The sequence below is a fragment of the Molothrus ater genome, chromosome 3, assembly GCF_012460135.2.
Source record: "Molothrus ater isolate BHLD 08-10-18 breed brown headed cowbird chromosome 3, BPBGC_Mater_1.1, whole genome shotgun sequence".
NCBI classification, from domain to species: Eukaryota; Metazoa; Chordata; class Aves; order Passeriformes; family Icteridae; genus Molothrus; species Molothrus ater.
Genome location: NC_050480.2, coordinates 103,359,159 through 103,381,259, shown reverse-complemented (window position 1 = coordinate 103,381,259; position 22,101 = coordinate 103,359,159). Strand labels below are relative to the sequence as shown.

At 36.0% G+C, this 22,101-nt stretch overlaps 1 long non-coding RNA gene across 4 annotated transcripts in view; it reads right to left on the bottom strand.

The window, feature by feature from the left end:
* LOC118684826 (uncharacterized) overlaps window positions 1–22,101 on the bottom strand; it is a 279,897-nt gene extending 257,796 nt beyond the window's left edge. For all 4 annotated transcript variants that reach the window (XR_004979895.2, XR_004979896.2, XR_008508271.1 and 1 more), the window contains exon 1: window positions 21,516–22,101. This is a non-coding gene — a long non-coding RNA (uncharacterized LOC118684826). The remainder of the gene's footprint in view (window positions 1–21,515) is intronic.

Sequence of the window (22,101 nt, the reverse complement as noted above, 5' to 3'; positions counted from 1 at the left end):
AATGCAGTTACCCAATAAACACAGTATATAAAGACTTAAAACACAAGCATATCTTAAAGGTAGAAAGGATAATCAGAATAGTTTGCTACCTTCTGAAAAGATCTCATTATGTTGTGAGTCAATCTCTGACTGCAATTTGTATGTGTGCATGCACCATAATCACATTTAACCTTGAGAAAATCCTACATCTGTTACATGCTTCCAGCAGGGAGTACTTGCATTAGTAAGTCTGAAAACCAGATCTGACTTTATACTTCCTGTGATGCCAACAACAACTCATGCAATTATTTGTCTGCTTTTAGATTAGTGTTTGTGAATAACTTCTTATGCCAGCTATTAGTACTTATCTTTTTCTTAATATTTTTCATCATCATATGCATAGAGGTCACTGTGATAGAAAGGGCAAATCATATAGAAAATATCTGTAGTCGTGAATAAAGAGTTTGAAAATAACACTGTTTCTTTTTCACTGTTTCATCCACAACGTTACCTCTCACAGCCTGACCTCAACTGTGTACCAATACCTGATGAGAGCATAAGAATAGCAACAAACCACATGTTTCTCCATAATTGCTGTTTGTCAGCCATTTCTTCAGCATTAACAACGTTCCAGACCACTCAAGGTCAACTATACCTTATGCTAAGGAAAAACACTCTTCCTATCAAAAGAAACGGGCCATCCAACCAAATCCATTGCCAGCTTCCAGATGAGTGCTTGATTCTGGCTCCGTTTTGCACCCACAACTAAGGAAAGCAAAGCCATTGAGTAAATTCTGCCAGTATAAAATGGCAATCAAAGCAACTGAAAATATTGCCAATACTGTTTTTCCCCCTTTATACTCAACTCCATGTTTTTTGCAGAGTGTTTAAATTCAGAGAGTTAAACTAGTGCCTGAAATGACCTTCTGCACAGATTTGACCTTAAAAAATTTCTAGAGGATGTTGATATGAAGATGATTCTCTAACAATTTCTAGTGTATATTAAGAAGTATAAAATTACATATCACCAATTTTCCAGCTTCAATCCTACTAAATTTACCATTGAAACTAATAAGAAATATTAAGCCTAAAAATAAATTAAATAATACAGGTTTTACAGGTTTGATTAAGACCCATACTTGGCACACGAGGGTCAAAGAATTTAGCCAAGTATTGTCTTAGAAGAACTGCATGCAAAAAAAACAGTAATACAATGAAATCAATTTAGAGAGAGCTTTGCAAGGAAAGTAGCCATATAACACCCATTAAAAAAATAATGTATCTTGGGGATGTAAATAGGAATCACTGTTTGCCATTTTTACCAAGTGCTAGATAAAACTGTATGAAAGGAAGTATTCTATAGTTTGATCTCTCTAACACTAAAAGGATTATATTTTATTCATTCTCCATAACTAAACATTTCTAACAACAAAAACAATAGTTCTCAATTTTTTGTAGAAAAATGAAAACAAACTCATGAAAAAGCTATCGGCTCAGGTTAGAAAGCATAAAAGAATATTGCTTTATTCAAAGATGCAAATGCCATTCTAAAAAACTTTCGATTCTTTTTCATTAGAAAATTACTTTCAAATTTAATACTGGACTATTCATCCTTTCTGTGGAGCACTAAAGGACAAGATTAATGTATTCCAATCTTTTGATGGAAGATTTTTAAAGAAAGGTTTAGAAGGGTCTAATGCCATGAAGCATTTTGGCAAGAACATTGGTTGACCTTATGCACCAATTGTTTCATGTCTTTTGGCACTGAAACTGTTTTTTCTTCAGCTCCACAACATGACCCCTGTTTCACTGCCAAAGCAGACCTTGACATTAAGAAAAGAAATTCTGGTGGCAGCAGATTTTAGGGCATCAAAAATGGCAGATTCAACATCATCAGTCTCATGAGAACATTGCAGTATGCTGATGAATTTCCCCCCAAAAATTGTTCAATATCAACCCACGGTTGCTCATAAAAATTGTGTCATCTACTTTTCTGTTGCAATGCCATTCAGATTGATAAATTCCAAAACATGCAAAAAGTTATCTGGGTTTTTTCCTAGCTAAAGAACTATTGGTAAAAAAGATGCATGTCTCAACAGGCAGACATCAACTACTGAAGCTTGACACCATGCTAAACACACTATTATAAATAACTTATGAAGCTTTACAGAGATTAAGTGATAAGACCTACAAGCTCTGCTCAGTCCAAGTTCCAGGTTTAGAATTATGATGTACATTAACCAAATTTGTTTGGACTCCATACAACAGGGTTTAAGTCTTGTCATTATAATAATTCAGTGTATAATTAAATGCCAGGTTAATTCTTTGCTTGGTCTCTTCCATGTATCAAAAAAAAAAGGACATTCTGATGACAGAAAATCTAGGTATAAAGGTATCACTATAATTAAATCATGTAGCACAATAAATGTGTGACATATAAAACATGTTTCTTGAATCTACCTGTTATTTCAGTTATTGTAAAGTGACAGTCAACCAACAGATTCCCAATGTTTAGAGCTATTTGGCTGACAATGTAACCACTGAAGGTCTCAATGCTATGTGTAAGTGAATATATAACACAGACTAGGAAAGATCTAAAAGATGACAACACAAACCAAAGAGAAAAAATATTTAGGATTTAGAGACAACAAAGACTAAAACAACATTACCTCGAAAATTTCTTGCTTGTACTAAATTTAATGATTTGAAGTTTTATATATCTACACAGTACACAGGGAAATATATGCCTATAACTCTACATATTTTGATTGTAATCTCATTTTCCTGACACTCTTCTGTTTGGGTCTCAAGCTCACTGTGAACACGTGCTTAATTTTAATGTGAGTGCAGCTCCAATGAAGTCACAATGAGGTATTTGGTATATGGGTGTCTTTAGTATGCAGCCTCTCTAAAGGAATCATCATTTCACATCTTTATATAAACATCTCCTAGAGTATAGTAGTGATTTAGTGTGGGACATTGATGCAATTATAAGCTTAATTCAATAGTTTAACAAACTAAACTAAACAAAAGTATGTTTATATTGTATAATACTGTTAATCAGGTATAAAAATATAATATCTTCTCTAAAGGACAATTATTAGGTTTTTAAAACTCTTTCTAAAGCAGAAAAAATATTATCCAAGACATTTATTTGTTAGATTCCTGTTGAAATTACATTAGAAAATTCCCTCAGAAACACTTAATGTAATGCAGCTATTCCAGAATAAGAAGAGGTACTTGCTCAGCAGGGTGCTGATATTGTGAAGGGAATAAAGATTTCTTTACGTTATCTTTTCCAGCGTTCTTTAGAAGTACATAATACAACTACCTGGCAGCATACATACTCTATTCAATATTTTGCAATGGGAAGAATAGAAAAGTTATGCAACTCCAAAAGTGTGATCAAGTCATGTGATGCAGGGGGGGGTGTATTGCACTGGTAAGTGATAATGAGTCCTTTTTGCTAAAATTTCCTTTTGAATTTGTTAAGCACAGTAAGGATGTTTTAGGATTTTTCCCTTGTCTGCCCCTTCACAATTACAGCAGAAATCACAGCACACCTTAAAGTATAAAACTAGATTTTTCATCTTTGAATTGATTTTGCCTTTACAGATTTATCCTACAGCTAGGCTGAGGCCATATGAGAAACATGTAAATCATCACTAAAAACACCTTGGTGCTCTTATTGTCTTCTATATCAGCTGGGCACCAACAAAGAAGTCAACAATGAATTAAGTACTCATGCTTTTATTCATGACTAGAAGCTATACTGACTTATAGCAATGATAAAATCATCTTGATTTTGTGGAAAATATGTATTGGAATTAAACTGCACACTTAATTTTTTCTGAAATAAATCTGACCAGAAGTATGAAGCAGACTTATTGCTTCTACAGGAGTCTTTTCAAAGTAGATGTGAAGAACATAATTCTCCTCTCAGCAATGCTTAGCTGAGACGTTAAGTAAAGAACACACACACCTTGGAATGCATTGCATCAAACGTTCAGGTATGCATGACACTGGAGCTTTTTCTCTGCTTATTTCCTCCAAAGGAAACCATTAGGAGACATTCTTCTATAAGCTAAGACAGCATTACTTCACTGGAAAACACAAGTTACAATGCCCTTCATTGCCAGTGTTTGTTACCCAAGATTATTAGGAATATACAGTCATAAATAGTAGGTTTAATGGAACATGTATTGATTTTAGCTGAATTTACAGGATCACAGAATGTCTGAGGTTGAAATGGGCTTCTGGAGGTCATCTGGTCCAACTCCCCAGCTTAAGCAGGGCCATCTTCTTCTACTGCAAGTCATGCAACCATCCCACATCTCAGTGATCCCAACAAGATAATATCCCTGCAACTGCAAATAAATCTCTAATTTTCCTCATATTTATTCTCTACACTAGTGTACAGACCATCATAGAGACATGCCAGCATGCTGATTTCTCAGAAAGAGTCTGGGTCGTTTTTTTTTTCCATAATGCCACTTTTCCATAAGGCACTTCCTTGTTTACACACAAATGCTTGAAATGTCCCCACTTCAGCCTTTTTTTTTGTTAATTTTGTGCTCCCTTTCCTTCACATCACCCCAAACGTTTTGCTGTTCACCCTGACCATCACTCTCTCACAGGGCTGGTGGTAACTCTTGTGCTTGTTGACATGGGTGTTTGAATGCCCTAATTATCAGGTCAGACGTTCTGCTGGCAAAGACACCATTGGCCTGCTTATGGGGGTGGATTCCAACCTCCTCCAAGTAGGTGTTGATCCTCAAGCAGGGTCCCTTGGTCATAGAAACCCAATCTCCGTTGCCACCAGCAGCTCTATAACCAAACACTGATGTGCAGTACCCTTGCAGCCCTCCCTTTCCTTGCAAGACTGAAAACAAGAGCTGGGCCCCCACATCACTGAATATATCCTCCAGAGCTCTGCAGTCAGTTTTGATACTCCCCAGGTTGCCACCAGCTGTATCACTGGAACCCACATGGAAGAACAACAGCCACAGGTCTGGACAAGCGTTGGCAGCACAGCCCTGGATCCAGACCTCAGGCAAGCAGAAACTTTCTCTAGGTGACAGGTTGGGTTGGCAAACAGTTGTCTCCAGCCCCCACCGCATGGAGGTTCCTACTTCTATCACTCCCCATTTCCTCCTATCAGCCTTTCATAGGCTCAGGGTCAGCTGGCCCAGAAACTTTGCTGGAAAGCACACCTGGATCCTCCTCAGCTTTGAAGAATCTCTTTTTACTCCTGCCAAAGCCTGTTTTCTGTTGCTGGGTATCCAGTGTGCAATCACATTGTTAACTCCAGAACCAACAGTTCCAACTTTTCAGACACTGATTAGTTAATCTCCTACAGAAGGCACAAATCCCTGCATTTTCTTTCAGAGAAACTACATCACAGATGATGCACATGGAATATATTTAATTTTTGAACGTTATTGATTAAGAGGGTGTTAAAAGGACACTTCCTGTATTATACTGATACTCTGAGTTACATGATTTATTATTTCTATGAAAGGGCTTTGGTTACCAGACAAGCATTTATTATGAGGGTGTAAAAATAACTGAAATAAACAAAATACTTTAATTCAATATTGCAAACTTAGTTTTGTGTAGTGGGTCTTCCAAAGGATAATGTTTGATAGATGAGCCAATTAAACAAAAAGAACCATTCAATTTACTTTATAACAAATACATTTTATTCAAAATGCCCTTGAAAGCAACTATACACATTCTGAGTGTATAGTGTTCCTTCCTATGTACTCTCTAATCCTTGCCAATGAAATTAGTCTTTATTGATTTCCTAGCTCACTAACAAAAATGTCAAAAGAGAAGAGATAAATGAAAATAGTGCTAACCTCAGTTCTGTACTTTTTGTTCCTCTTTACATATATGACAACTTTATTCATAAAGTCACTTTTTGTGCCTTTTTTTTTTCAGATGTTCCAGTCTGTCTAACACAGTATTTAAGAGCATCAGGGTCTCACTGAAGTTTTTAGTATTACCTGCTGAGGCTTACCTTTTGTTAGTTTAATGCATTTTAATACTACACAGACCAGTGTAGAAATATCCTACAAATTTTAGGTTCATCTCCATCGCATGTAGTCTGGACCCAGGTCACTTGGCACAATTGAACCCTGTGATATTCCCATGGGCTCACTCCTCAAGCTTGTCCAGATCCCTCTGGATGGCAATGGCATCCCATCCTTCAGGCATGTCAGCAGAACCACTCAGCGTGGTGACAACTGCAGACTTCCTGAGGATGTACTCAATTCCATTGTCTGTGTCACCGATGGAGACATTTAACAGCACTGGCCCCAGTCAGACCCCTGAGGGACACCTTTAGTCACCAACATCCATCAGGACATGGAGTCATTGGCAACTTTGAGTTATTCTTGCATTTTGTCATGTCCCTATGCTGGGTACTCAAACTCTTTCATTTGCTGCCAACTCTTTTTTAATTGCACAGTTGGAGGGACAAAACCCCAAAAAATTCCCAACCAAAAGTGAAACAGACTCCACTTCATTCTTATTTTTCTTAAGTTCTTCTAAGAAAATCAGTCATTTCCTTCAATTGCACTGTTTTGTTTCCTCACAAATCTGTGAATTTTAGAGATAAAATGTTCAAGGAAGTTTATAAGATCTTTCAATATAGCCTCTTCAGCACACTCCCTATCTTTTGTAACTTTTTAGCAATTATACATTGGGTCTGGGTTGTTTTCTTTTTTTAATTAAGAGTATTCTCCACTGATCAAGAAACTCATGAGATTACTTTAGATTTTACTTGTAGGTAATACAGCTACTAATTACATAAGAAGGAGAATAAGTATCTTGTAAAATATTATTGAATTACTTCATTTTTTTAGAATTATTAATTTGTGCAAAATTAGCTTAGAGTGCCCATGTTTGATAATGTAGAAAGATGTGCAGATGACAATAGGAAAAAAAATTTGTGGTTATACTATGAATCTTAATCCTGTCTTTGAAAATTCTTTTAATTTTTGGTCACCTAAACACACATACACAAACAAAAAAAGGTTAAAAAAGAGCAATTTGATGACTGAACATAAGTAAAAAAGTCTTAATTACTTATCTATTATGTAATTAGGATGACATTGAAGGGGATCAGAGCTCTCTAGAGAACAAAAATGTAGCCAACTATACACAATCACATACACATATCTACAAATATGTACACTTATCCTATACTTCTGCATATACATACATACAGTAAAAAATAAGTCCTGCTACTTTTCCACAAGACCGTAGCAGTAAGTCTATGACAGCCAGGGAGCTGCTACAACAAACAACTTTCAAGTTGCTCTTTAAATTGTTTCTCCTTCATGGGCTACATTTTTGCCAACATTGTATCAAATACAGAAACGCTGTACTTAAAGTACTTATGTAAATTCACAGAAAAATAGCTAAGGACCTTCAAAAAGAAGCCCCAGGTACTTCTACATCCAGTCTCAAGTCTGTTCCAATTGTCATGGTATTAAGACAACTTAGAATTTAACAAGCTGTGCTTTATAGAATCACAGAATCACAGGATGGGTGAGGTTGGAAGGTACCACAGTGGGTGATCTGCTCCAGCCTGCCTGCCCAAGCAGGGTCATCCTAGAGCACATGGCACAGCATTTTGCCCAGATGGTTCTTGAATATCTCCATCAGGAAGAGTCCACAACCTCTCTGAGCAATCTGTTCCAGTGCTCAGTCACCTGCACAGTAGAGAAGTTCTTGCTCATATTCAGATGGAATCCCCTGTGCATCAGTTTCTGCCCATTGGTTGGCTGTCCAGCAGCCAGCAAGTCCTTTTCTGCAGAGCTGCTTTCCAGCCGGTCAGCCCCCAGCCTGCGCATGTACTGGGGTTATTCATCCCCAGGTGCAGGACTCTGCATTACTTTTCTACAGATTACCTTGTCTGGATTTGCAGAACCATGTCACACATATGTGCTATTGAGATTCAAGAATGAAATCTCAAACTGGATTTGAATATCTCCCCTTAGTACACAATTTATATACTTTTCTTCTTCTCCATGCTGTTTCTTTTGATTAAAAAAAAAATAGACTTTGACAGACTAAAGGTGTCTAAACAGTTATTTCTAAGTGTTGAAGGATTTGAAACAGATAACATTGCAATACACATTAAAAGACTTATTTATTTTACTTTCCAGTATATTTGATTTTCAAGCCCACCACAAGAAGCTAGGATGGAAGACCTGGGGGAAAAAAGGCACTTGAAGATTAAAAAGAGTGACTGTGGCAACCTTAAGATTTCTTAAGTCATACCATCAAGATTTTTTCGAAAAAATAACTGGAAAAGTTAAAAGGCATAAGATGGAAATATCAGAAAGCTTAGATTTCAATACATAAAACAGAACCTCCATTACAATCAGTTTTTAAAAAGCAGTGAGAAAGCAGTAAGTCCACTCAATGATTTCTAAATATAAAGCATGTATCAGTCACTTCATTGATAAAAGAATAAGAAGCTTCAGTCGCACAACCTGACACAATCAGAAAAAAAAGATATTGTGAGAAAAGTCACAGAAATTTATAAGTATGTAAGAGTGCTTTTTTCCTTGGAAAATTAATTTCAACATACATCATATAAAATACTCCCCCAAAATACACTGAAAATGCCTGTGATACTGTAAAGGGAATATTTCTTTCAGTGTTCTTCAGGTGAAGAATCCTAGAAAATTTTAAGAATCTGGAATTTGAACAGGTCTTGCATGTAGAATTTTATTACTCTATAAAATCTGTGCATGTATGCATCAGTGAATCCAATTTAAATAAACACATTTTTCTGCCTATTTTTTCAGGGCTACATTGCAGGTAGTGCCTGCATATTTACCTGTATAATTACAATACTCCCTAACTCAGAACCATTAACCACAATGTAAAACATAGCAATACAAAATAATGCTCAACACAAAATCTTTGCATCTGCTAACATATATTTCTGTGTGTGTGGAGTCTCATTCTCTTTGATGGATCACGACTGGTACGTGAATTTCCATTCTAGACGACTGCTAAATTTCTCAACAAGATTATCAGATTGGGGCATTTAAATTCAGCCAAAGCAGCAGATGTTTTGTGTTAGTTCAGTGGCTATTCATGAGCACATATAACAGGTACCAGAGGAGTTGTTATCAAAGATGATTCTATTAAAGTACTACTACCAACTGTCAACTTTTTACTATTTATCACTTCATGTTTGTAGATATATTCCAATATTTTTTCTTTTCCTAGATTAAGAAAGTTGATTACACAGAGAAAACCTAAAATGACATAATTTTAGGTAAAATTTCTAAAGATCTTTAAAGCAATAAAAAAGAAACCTGATGCTTTTTAAAAGCTCAGAAAATGTCTACCTGGCAATAATTGCTGATTTTTTTTTTTTTTTTTTTTTTTTTTTTTTTTTTTTTTTTTTTTTTTTTTTGCTAATGATGATGAAAGAATTGAGGAAAAGGAATTGATTTTTTGGGGCCAGGAAAGTGAACAATCCATTGCAAAATAATAAAATAATCACTTGGAAAAAGAAAACAGTGAATACTGTAGACCACAAAATAATAGAGATATGAAGAGCAGAGGACAGTAAGGAAATAGGAATGCAGGGCATGTGGTTCAGTTTTCTAGGGTAAGAGTAGAAAGAAACATCAGTAATAGCTTCCCATCAGAAGCTCTTACTCCTAAAAGCCTGGCACCTGACCTGATTCTTCAGGATATGGATCAGGTTTCTATGAATAAGAAATAATGAGTATATTTAAATTAGTTTAAATGAAAGAAACACCATATCTTTACTAAGACACCAAGCTTGGCAGCATTTTTTGTAGACTCAGAGAGAACAAAAAGCTCCTTGAACCAAAGACTATTGTTCCTTTTTACATGGTTTCCTGAAAAAAAATGAGCTGCTTTGCTCAGCTCCTCTTGATCACTTCCAGTAACCAATTCCATCTAAGTCCAATACATGGGAAAAGGTCTCAAAGATTTAACATTCCTACAAACTTTGTGAAAGCAGATAGCTGTATTGATTGTCTGCTAGCTACAAGAAAAAGAAAATGCAACATGAATGCAACTTTTACTTAGTAGTGTAAACCTCACTTCTCATTAAAGGCCCTCTTTTCAAATGGATTCTCTTTTGTTTAATACAGGTTAAGTTTATATTGCAACCTGAGTATTACTCAATTAAAATATTAACTCACAAATCCAAACCCATAGGCAATATGGATTAATTTAGTCTTACAGGACTATTTCTTAAACCAAAACTCTCTAATTCAAGGCATAAAACCAACCAATATGCTGCTCATTCCACTCTCTCCATCTCTTTGGCATGCAGCCCACCACTCTTTCTTCTTCTCCCTTGCACTAAGAATCTGGCATTCCTGCCTGCAGTGTGGCTCAGCACCCACTGGCTCCCCCATCATCCCTCTCAGACTATTGAACAACCTGGTAGTTAAAACGTGCTACATGAAAACACAGATGTGATCACACTTAGGGATTTCTGCAGATCTTAGTGCTGCCCATCTGCACTGAGAGCGTACCAAGTACCTCTCCCAAAACATATCAGACACCTCCAAAGATGAAGGCAGCATTTCAGTGCCACCCTTTTTGTCACTAGATTTTAACAGACATTGAAGAGAAGCAAGAGTGCAGTGGTTGCACCAGGTAGCTAAATGCAAGGAGCCAAATTTCAGGGGAAATTGAGATCATAGTAACATAAATGTGCTGAGTTTAAGGGATGTGCTGGTTTAGGCAACTGTAAGAGCACTGATTTCCATTGACTGCCATTATCTAGCATTTATGCAGCAAACTTCTACAAATCTCATTTTAATAACTGAAACAGGCAATCTAGTTCTCACTGCTCTTGATCATCAAGAATCATGCCCATAAAAAATGTCCAAAAATGGTATGGAATTGAAGTATCTTTAATATCTTCTACTTTTTCTAACATTCTGCCAAAAAATGCTGCAAATAACTAGCGAAATGTGCAATGTGTAAGGAAATGTGCATTTTGCTACTATGCCACACTGTTTTCTTTGCAATAGGAAGCTCATCTATTCTTTGGATCAGATTTAAGTATAACAGTTGCTTTAAGAACATTTCAATGGGATCAAATCAAAAGTCCAACTGGCTCAGTATCCAATATAGGTTGAAAGCAGCAGTTGGAGAACACTCTTAGTAACAAGACATGGATGATATCACTTCTGTTATTACTGTAACTTAACTATGCAGAATTTATTTGGGAAAAAATCTCATATCAGACTGTTGTATGAAACTGAGCCTCCCACGACAATTTACTTGGCTTTATTAACAATGTTTACAGTTGAGCTGGAATGAAAGTTCATAAACAGTGTTAACACTGGTAAAATAGAATACTGCTTTGTCTTGTCAACTAATAATATTTTAAGAAGCATTAACATTTTAAACCTCAAGGTTCAAAAATCTACTATTCAAAATGAATATGGAGAGAGATTGCAATTTTTATTTGCAACAGTGTATACTGGGAAGACATCCCAAAAATTCGTACAGATGAAGGCATGTCCTGAAGCAGAAGTAGACAGCATCACCACAAAGCTGTGCTCAATTTAGCTCCTGTGTTAAGATGTACAATGCAGCAGCTCAGAAAAAATACTATGCTAGTTCAGTGCTATTATTTTTGAGATCCTAGCCAGTGTACCTGCACTTCAAATATAACACAACCAGCTTGACTGATCCTCAGTTTAGGGTCAGGAAGAATCTTGTGGGTTAATTATCATACTGTTTATTTATAATGGATAGGTGGCTTTTGTGTAGCTGTGGTAATCTCATATATCTAGCTGATTCCCTGCTAATAATAGCTTGCTCTAAGAAGTATTAAGATACAGTATTGATTTTAAAAAAGATTAAACCACTGTGCTAATATACAAGAGATTATTAAATTAGTAAAGATGACTGGCAACATTTAGCTAAAAATGCTCCCTGCTCTACGGTGAATATCTAAAGTATAACTTAGCTAAATACATAAAATTAAAATCAAAATACTCAAAAGCAGTCAAAAATATGAATTCTAAAATGTCAGGAACAAGAAACAATTACCACAAAATAAAGGTTCAGAAAAGCTGATTTTGAAGTATCTGAAACTGCTGTCACTAAATAACCAGCTGCTACTTTTTAAAAACTCTAAAATAAATCTATTTTGAATTAAATTGCCAGATTTTCACTGTAAGTTCTCCAACACATTCTGTTCCCATAAACCTGGCAAGTTTTTGTCATCCAGCTGCTTTACTGAGCAGTACAAAGGTGTTCTCTGTTGGTAAATACCCAAAAAGTTGAATGACAGTCAAACTGTGACATTCATTCTCTTTTTCTAGTTTCTTGGTGATTTTTCTGTTGGCTTTCTTTTTAATTGCTTCTGCATGATTCATGATATCATACTTTCCACTAAAAAATTAAAATTCAGCTTAACTAGGCTCTAGATGAGGTCAAAACTATTTTAATCATTTCAACCAACAATATTGTCTGTTCTGTTCATTATGCCAAACAAACAAACAAACAAACAAAATCTTTTATCCTTTTATTAGTGTAGGAAGAATTTCTTCTCAAATATCTGTCTATTCAAATGTCTGCCTCAGTGAGCAGCTGTGCATCACACTGAAGTAAAACTGTAAATTTTCACTACTATTGCAAATGGTGAATTCTTAGAGTTTGTTTGGGTTTTTTTACTAAGAATCATATTTGTTCATGTACCAGGACAAAGGACTATGCAGGAACTTTTCCCATCAAAGTGCAGGGGTCAGCTGTGTGTGCTCAGAGTGGTGACGGCTGCTTATAATTCATCCCTGGGTGAAACACAAATACCATTCACTCAATGCACCTCTGAAAACCTGGGTTTTTTTTTTCCCAAAGAAAAAGTGGTAAGAGAGGTCCATTGACTCAGCTCTTCCTCTAAGATGGGCTTTCACAATCTCCTGGAATGTTTATCTTGAATTTGTACTCAGTGTGGAATTGGGAGAGGTTCTTTTTCTAATTTAGTCCACAAAGGATAGCCATATACTGAAAACCACATCAGTCTGAGCAGGGGACAAATTACAATATCTTTGGAGTGTTGTTTTACTGGATAAGGTTGACTAAAAGCATCTAGCTCTAAATGTAATTACAGCACAATTTTACAGCTTTTACCAACCTACTTGAAATTATTAGGTCTAATCTGTTATATGACACCATTGCATAATTTTCATTTTTCAAATAGAGTGGCTTTCTTATTTTGGTAAGTATTGTTAAATCTATTAGAATATGTAACATGCAATTAGGTATGATTCATTACTTATGCCCAGTAGTTGAGATGGATTTTCCAATACAGTTTTCATGATAAGGTATTTTCATTTCTCTAGTTTTAGCTTGCTGTGAGACAGCTGTCAATTTATTCTCATTGCTCTCCACTTTTATTGCTCCAAGCTTAAACTGCATATGTCAGACTGACAACAAGGAAAGTTTAATGTAGTTCTAAGTCTTGCAAGGATACCTGGAAAATTGCAACACAAAACTCTCATCAGGAAACCTGAGAAGTCTCTAAAAATATATATATAATTCCTTTCAGCTTCTGCACGTGTGTTTATTAAAAATAGTGGAGACAGAATAAAATTTAAGAGATTTTTCAGAAAGGAAAACTACTTCAGACAGACAAACTTCCTCTTCTCTCTTGCCAGAAAGAAATTTCCCTCTAGAGATTTCAGATCTAGTCATCAAACATCATCCTCACCCTTCTATCTAGTATAACCTTTCTCTGCCAAAAGGATAATACAACTCCTACTCACATGCTACCATGGATATCTGGAGATAGGATCATCACAATACCATTATTTGCAGTTATCATACAGACTGAGGCCTTCCAAGGTTAGATACCAGATAGAGGAACAGAACTCTTCTGTTTTTTATCCATGACTGACAGACACTGCAGAATAGCTCCTTTGTACAGTCATGTTAAAGTTTTTTATTATGAACTCTTCAGCCAGAATGCCTGTTTCAGCTATATTTATTTGAGTTGTTGCTGTCAAAACAAAGATTACATCATTTTACACCCATGTTTTACAAATTAGGTAGCCAGGACATCTGCAAAATGAAGGGTAAGTTCATTTACTTTGGCAAAGGCTTTGATAACAACTGATAAAAACAGTATCTGTATACAGTGTCCTTAGTGTACTGGCTAACATCTCATATTTGGACAACCTGTACTGATTTCTAGCTACATTTTTAAAAGCATTTGTTTTTACTGGTTCCTGTTCTGTTTTGGAATGCCTTTAAAGAGAAAGGTCATCCTTTCTTCACTAATCACTTTTTCTGAGGGAAAAAAAAAAACCAACACAAACCCCACAAACTGAATAGGAAATAATTTTATAAACATATTTTTAGTATAAGTAGCTAAAAAATAGTTGTATGATACAATTCAGACAGCCTCATCCTACACACTGAAGTAAGTACCATAGTTAATGAAATCTAAATGGGTGAGGAAAAGCTTCAGGGCTATATGATGGTGTTCCTACCAAGCTCTAAGAAACAGAGCAGTGGGAAATCATATTAAAAATGTGCAAAGCCTTTGCATGAACACAAAAACATGACCTAAAATAAATAAAAAGCAAAATAAAAGTAGAGAACACAATTTGAATTTGAAAGCTTCAATGTAGAGCTCCTTCTAATAATTAGTATTTTGACAAATTTCTCTTGCAAATCTTGAAATAGAGTTATAAAAAGATGTTTTATGTAAAAGATGTTTCACAGGCAGTATATTAAATGACCCGTTCTGCAAAGTGTGTATCATTTTAAAAATCAACTCTTTCCCCACCTCTTTCAAGAATCTCACTACACAGACACTCATCAGAACTCCTTTATGATGACCATTAGAAATACTGGTTAATCTCCATACTTGCTCATACCAAACTGTTTTTATACATTTGCTCAAGTCCTAGAGTATCTAGGAGCCTTTAAACAATCCTAAGATGTCACTGGTGTGCTTTAATGACACACTAAGAGACAAAATCTGCATGAAAATTCATACTGCCCAAAGAGATTTGAACTTTAGATTCTGTGAATAGCAGGAAGGTTTCTTTTTCTATTACACAGCTGAGGAATGGAGATGCAAGAATGAAGTGAGTTCCAGAAATCATGCAGATGAACTATGTAGAATGAGAAACTGAATATGAGCCATCACCCTTCAATCATTTTTGCTAATTGTATCTCTGTTTCCTAAGTTGATAAAGGAGGACCTGAGATAAGCAGAGCACTTTCCTCCTTCCACTATAAAAATATTATTGTAACCTTCAGAGGGGCAAAAAAAAATCAACATATTTTTAAATACAAAATCTTTGAAGTTATGCTAAGTATCCAATAGTTATCTGAATTTTTTTTTTTGTCAGGTTACATTGAGGCAAAGAGCATAAAGCACTGAGAAAAGGAAAATGGAATATTTCTGAGATTGCACAAAAATGGACAAAATAGTGTGGTGTTGGAAACCACATCTGACACTTATTGGAGATCCACTTTCTTGAATGATTTCTGTAATTCTCAAATTATGCTGGTCAAAACTAGCTATTTTGCTTTTTATACACATCTTTGAAAATATGGTTTACACTGTGTGCCTTTGTATGATATCCACATCCACACAAAACATTGATCTGCTTTCTAAACTTACAGCCTCTGGACGAGTCAGGAGAAAGAGCTTTGCTGACTAGCAAAGTGGGAGCCCAGCCTTTTGTCTCAACACTAGACAGTATGAGGAGGAGAGTGATAGCTGGAGTCAGAGAACTGCACACTTTGAAATTAGCTGCCTTCATTCAAATACTGTCAACTAAAAATCCATGCAGTGCTGGCAAAGCAAATATTCTGGTTTAAAAAATTCTGCATCAAAAAGTTTGTGATATGGTTAAAATATCTTTCTGTAATAAAGCCAGAGCTTTCTACTAAGCTTCATATTGGACTGCACAGTTGTGCCTTCAACTTCTCCAAGTACACCTTCATATTTGATACTCCCAACACAGAACACCAAAATGCTGATAGACAGCTGCACCACAACCACTCAGTTAAAGCTATTCCTTCTGGAAAAAAAACTTCAAACCCCTCAGTCTACAGCTGGACTGACACAATCCTTCATCTGGACCAACAGTCTGTATTGTCTCTGTGTACCGCATACTAGAAAGAATTGATGTACCTGAGAGACAAAAAGCTTTCTGAATAATTTTATTGGACCTAGGGTCTCTCTGACAAAGTATTATATTGGAGAAGCAAAAATAGTAAACAGAGGGCACTGAACTGGAATATTTTGAGGATAAGTTCTGCTCTGCTTGTAGTTGGCCCCTTTATTTCTCAGTTTTCTTGTGCCCTAACCTGTAAACTTCCCAGAATCCAGATGAAACTCTGTTGCAAAGAAGTTGTTACAAGTTGAAAAGCCTGTGTTACTAGGGATTAGAAGGGTTGCAGTTAAAATTAACTTCACATACTTTTTGTATTCCTACTATTAGAAAGAGTCTCAACTCCTTTATTTTGTCCTCTCTAGAAGCACAGAAAAAAACCCCTTCTTTTCATCAATGATCTTGCAATGTAAATACTGCAAGAGAAAAGAAATGGGATACTTAAGAAAACAATGACAAAAAGATAGTGTGATATGAAGATTTCAAGGATTGTTGCAAACATATGTCGAAACAAAACAAGAAATTTAAGGAGGCATGCTTTAGGAATAGCAAAAGCCTCATGAGCTTCAAAAAGAGTATGGAGAAAAGCTTAAAAACAAAGGCAGAAAAATTAGCACACAAGAAATGAAAACTCAGGTTTAATGAGGATATGAAGTAGTTCCTTGGATGAGAATCAGTACAGAAAATAAGTATAGATGATAACACAGAAGAAAAGCCACTTGGAAGCAGTGAGATGCTTTTGTACAGTATTAAGTATTCCTACTACTATTTTTTCTGGCCTACTACAGATACAGATAAGAACTGCTAAGTTTTATGGATTTACATTTTACAGAAGATTGAGTATTTGAACTCATCCAGTATATTATGTTATTCCCAGCTTGACTTTGCAAAAAAAAGCCAAACTGGTTTATATTATGAATATTTATTGCTATTCTATTTTACATAATATATACATAGGTTTATATATAGGTTGGAATTCTTCATAGTGAGCCAGTTATAGAGTTTAACAGACTAGAATGCATATGTTCTACTTGTGAAATATTTCCTAGAAAGCATTAGTGAATATAAATTCATTTGAGATTTCCATCAGATATTCTGACTTCTGTCATTTTATTGGCATATATGTTTCAGTGGTGAAACAGATAAATTTGGAATTAAAAGTATTATCAATAACCTTCTTTCCACTCTCAGTTTATATTTCCTTTAGTCAACTTTCTTCTTTGTCAATCAAGTGAAAACAATGACTCAAAATGAAGACATCTTGGCATATGTATCTATCATTCCTTCTATAATGTAGTACTCCCACTGGCTTTCATGGGATTTATGCATATGAAAAGACTGCATTATTAGGCTAGATTAAGAGAAGACATTTAGAAATACTTAACTCATCATACCACTTCAGAACCTAATATTTATCATGGTACTAAAGCCTGGAGCAATATAAACAAAAGTACAAAATACAACTCCTGGAAATATACTATGGATGGATTTTTCATAACTTTTTTCAATAAAACTGAGCAGAGTTAAAACTATTTTTCTTGCTTTTTGATATATGAACAAATAAAGAAATATGGATCAGATCACTCCAAAAGACTTGCAATATTTCTAAACAAGAGAAGCCACATATCAGTTAGACGACAGTAAAAGTTAAAAATACATTGCAGATATGTCTGTGTAACCATGTAAAGGTCCTCAAAATTTTTCTTGGTATCCCTATGTCTTTTTTAACCTATTTAACTTGATCTTCTGGAAGCATAGCCAGTGATCTTGAACTCTTCAGACACATGATTTCCATTTTGACTTCATAAATGTTATTCTCCTCCCATGCCATGACAACTCAAGGATAGTATGAACTATGTTCCTCTGACCCAGGAAAGATATTGGGCCCTTCCCTTCTCCGAGCTAAAACTGAATGGACCTCCACTTTACCCTAACAGATTGGGTAGACAACAATTGGCCCTTTCCCACATGCATAGCTCAGATGTAGAGTCAATCTTCTAGGCTAGTGAGAATGGGATATCTTTCTAATTTTTTTTAATCTAAAACATCCTGCTGCACAGTTAACCCTGGACTGTTATTTTTGATGGCTAGTAAAACCCTTGCTACTTTTGTAAAAAAGTATTCCCACCTGCCTGTAATAGTGCCTCAAATTCAGATTGTCTAATCTGACTGCAAAAGTTCAAATTTTAACTGCTAACCCCCCATCTACTTTATAAAATAGTCATTATAAAGTTTTGACTCTGCAATAGTACTTCTACAACTTGAAACAATCCTGAGGATTGAACACTTCAGATATTCTTTACAGCTGGATAGCTCACATCTGGGCATCACTAATCAGGTCAGTCACAGGTACTTATCTTGTGAGATAAGGATATTGGAAACAATATCCATAAAGACTCCTGCTAGAAGCATAAATCCTTGAATTAAAAACCTGCTCAAACACATGCTGCACCTTTTCCAATTGTACTGTAGATACCCCAGACTGTACCCTGGGTTAATAGATGTCTTTGTACCTGCCACGTGCAAGTCATTTTCTCAGGGAAACTAGATTTTCTTAAGAAGTGACAACCCCATTTCATTAAGCAAAAATATAGAAATTATATGGCATATGAAACTACATCTAAGTCTAGAACATTGCATTTCAAGAAAGTAGAAATAAGGAGAGTCCAGATCACAGCAACAAAAATTAAAGAAATACAAGAATAATACTGGGGGCTTTTTTCTATAAAGAAGAAAACAAAAACCAGGGATTGTTTAAAAAAATAACACAGTGGAAACATGACTGAGAATCTCAAACATGTGAGTCTGGGGCAAAGTGGAAAATAATAATCCCTGTAACCACTAACTAACAAAAACTAATGGGTTGAAGTAATTTACTTTTAGCAGGTTAAGTTTAAGATCAGAGCGCACAAAAAAACATTCTAATGGGAAGACTAGTGAAATGCTGGAATAGATAACTCACTTAGGTAAGTAATCATAACAAATCTTCAGACAGACAGGCAAGGGCTCACTTAAAAAGACAACTTTTATTGATCGTGGCTTTGGAGGAAGAGGAAGGGGGCAGGTATGACGCCTTTAGGGAATAAGTTTCAATTGTATGATTCCATGCTGAAGTGACTGAAGAAATGTAGCCATGTAGTGAGTGACCCACTTGCTGGGGGATCTCGACTTGGAAGAAAAGTCTTTTTTCTGGAAAAGACCAAATCAAGTTCTTCATGGATACAATCACTTGGATTCTGATACAAACTATGAATCACCTAGCTACATTGATCCAATCTGCAGCTTCTTTATTCGACAGTTTAATGATAACGACTTTCAGGGCTGGACTATATACAACCAATATCTGATCCAGCCATAGGATATAGGATTTTGCTTGCTGAAAGCAATTACTTAGTAACATCTCCCATGGCTTTGAGGCCAAACAACACTAGCAACAGCTGCTAGTAACACTGAATTCCAGATGTAGACTCTGCTGAAAAATTTAAAGGAATTAGTTTTACAATATTTTGCTTTAAAAATCTAGATGTACTCCAAGTTCTTATTATCATATCTCTACTTCACTATTAGGTTGGGATCTTTAGTGTTTCGTTTGTTTGTTTTTAATTTAAGCCTAAACTTTTTACAGGCAGATCAACTTTAATAATTAGAATCACAATCCTGTACAAGGCCACAAGTCTTTGGAGCCTTTGGAGAGTTAACACAAAATAAAGAACCTTCTCTACTCAGTTATTTTGCTTCCAATAAAAAAGTCTGATTAATGGGAGGGAGACACAGGACAAATGTACAGCTCCCAGTCTGATTAGCAACTAAGTTCAGAAAACCTATCATTTTCCAGCTTCATTTCAATATTCTTGCCTAATATTCTATAATAAGCAGCGTGTAGAAGTAGGAAAGTTACACAGCCATACTTATTCCCTACATTTAAACCACTTGATTGAACACCAGGTAAATGATCCAAGGCAAAAAGAACAAACCTGTATCACAGTTCATCTTTTGGATAGTGAGAACTAAACTACGAGAAAATAAAGTTTCTAAAATGTATAAAGACCATGGCAGCTGAAATAGGTACAACTGCAATATAGCGAGTATCAAGTGTTCTCAAAGTTCCTACACATAACAAAGTAGCTCCCACTCAAAACACCCGTAATTTGACAAAGTTACGGAACGTCAGTGCTTCAAATGAAATCCTTTAAAATACATCTCACCTATACATGATTGCTCTCTGACAGTGTGTACACTACTGCCCTTTTCACAACCACTACAAAGAGGCACCAAAGGCAGCTCCGCCTCCACTCTCCGATCAGTAAAGTTGCCAAAACCCCGGGCCCGGAGTGAAAGGAGCCCCGGGCTGCCCCTTCGGGCTGTCCGCGGCGCACTCACCATGCCGGGCTACTTTGGGAGACTTTCTTCCCCTCCCCCTGCACCTACGCACAACGAGGGAGAATGGAGAGCACTTTCGGCATTAAATTTGAACTTCCCTGCTTTTGTTAGCATGAGTCACCACCTTAACATTATCTCAGCTGTAGACTTTTATCTGTGAATATCTAAGCCCTGTCTTGTGGAAAACTAATTACTGAGCCACTGAGAGGCTTCATAATGTCCTGCATTTAAGTCCTGAACATCATACATAATGCATAGGAAGCAGTCGCTGCACTCTGATTACAGAACACTGTCATTAAGAGAGCAAATTAAAGATGTGAATAATTCACTGGCTGAGCTTATTGTCAGTGCTGCATTGTGAAATTAGAATTTCTAATAAGTACTGCAATTTTTTTAACCCAATTAACACAGAGAACATCTTGAGTCTGATTAGTACAATAAAAATTATTACCTTATTCTTTTGCTTCACAACAGCCAAATTAAATACTGTACTTAATTATGCAGCATTCATCGCTTCTGTGCTAGAAATAATATTAATAAAAAATTCTCACTATCGCTTTAATAAGACTTCCAATATTTAGAGTGCAACTGAAAAATAGAGCATATGAATCTCCTGCACAATTTCTTATCACAAAGTTACTGGCTTTTTTTTTTATAGACTTTGAAAATAGGGTTTAATATCAGCAGCCAACCATGATGTCACTGCTGAAGTCTTCTCTGGAAACAAAAAGGTATTCAAAAAAATCCCACAAAACGACCCTTCTGAACAAGCTCTGAATATATATTGTGAATTAACTTTCTCTGGGTTGATGTGAAGGCAGAGAAAAAAAGCATTACTGCTCACTGCCTTGAAATCGAATACACAAATATACAAACATAGAAACATCTATACACACACACACACACACACTCATATATACATAGGTCGTTTCAGAAAAGATGCTTGGGAAATATACTAGGAAAAAAACCGAGCTGGATCAGCTCTCTTACCTCAGTTCCCTCTTGGCACGGGATAGATAACATCCTTTCATCCCAGAAAGGGGAAAAGTCCGATTCAACATCCAGCATGTTGATTTTTCCCCACACGATGCCTGCTGCCATGTTAAATAAAGAAAATGATCACTGAGGATGCAGCTTTTGTCTCCAAATATTTGAATACTGCCTTTTAGTGACAAGGACCCCAGGAACCTTCGCACATCTGGCAGCAGACACCACTGGCTGCAGCTGCTGCAATGGGATTTTTCCTCAACCCTATTTCATTTCCAGCTCCTTTTTCTTCCCCATCCTGAGGAAGTTTAATCACCAAGCATGGCTGGGGAAGAAAAAAAGAAGAAAAAAAAAAAAAAAGGAAAGGTGGCATTGCAATCACAAGCTTTCTTGGTTTTGTCCTAGAGACAGGGACTGCAGCAACCACCTTGCATCTTTGTCTAGTTATTTTAGCATGTGCGTGCAAGAGAGGAGGAAAAAAAAGACTGAAAATTATTCAGGCATAATGCAATAGACATAAAGAGACAAAAAGACAAGGAGAGAAAGAGAGGGGAAGAGAAAGAGGGAGAGTGAGGGAGGGAGAGGAAAC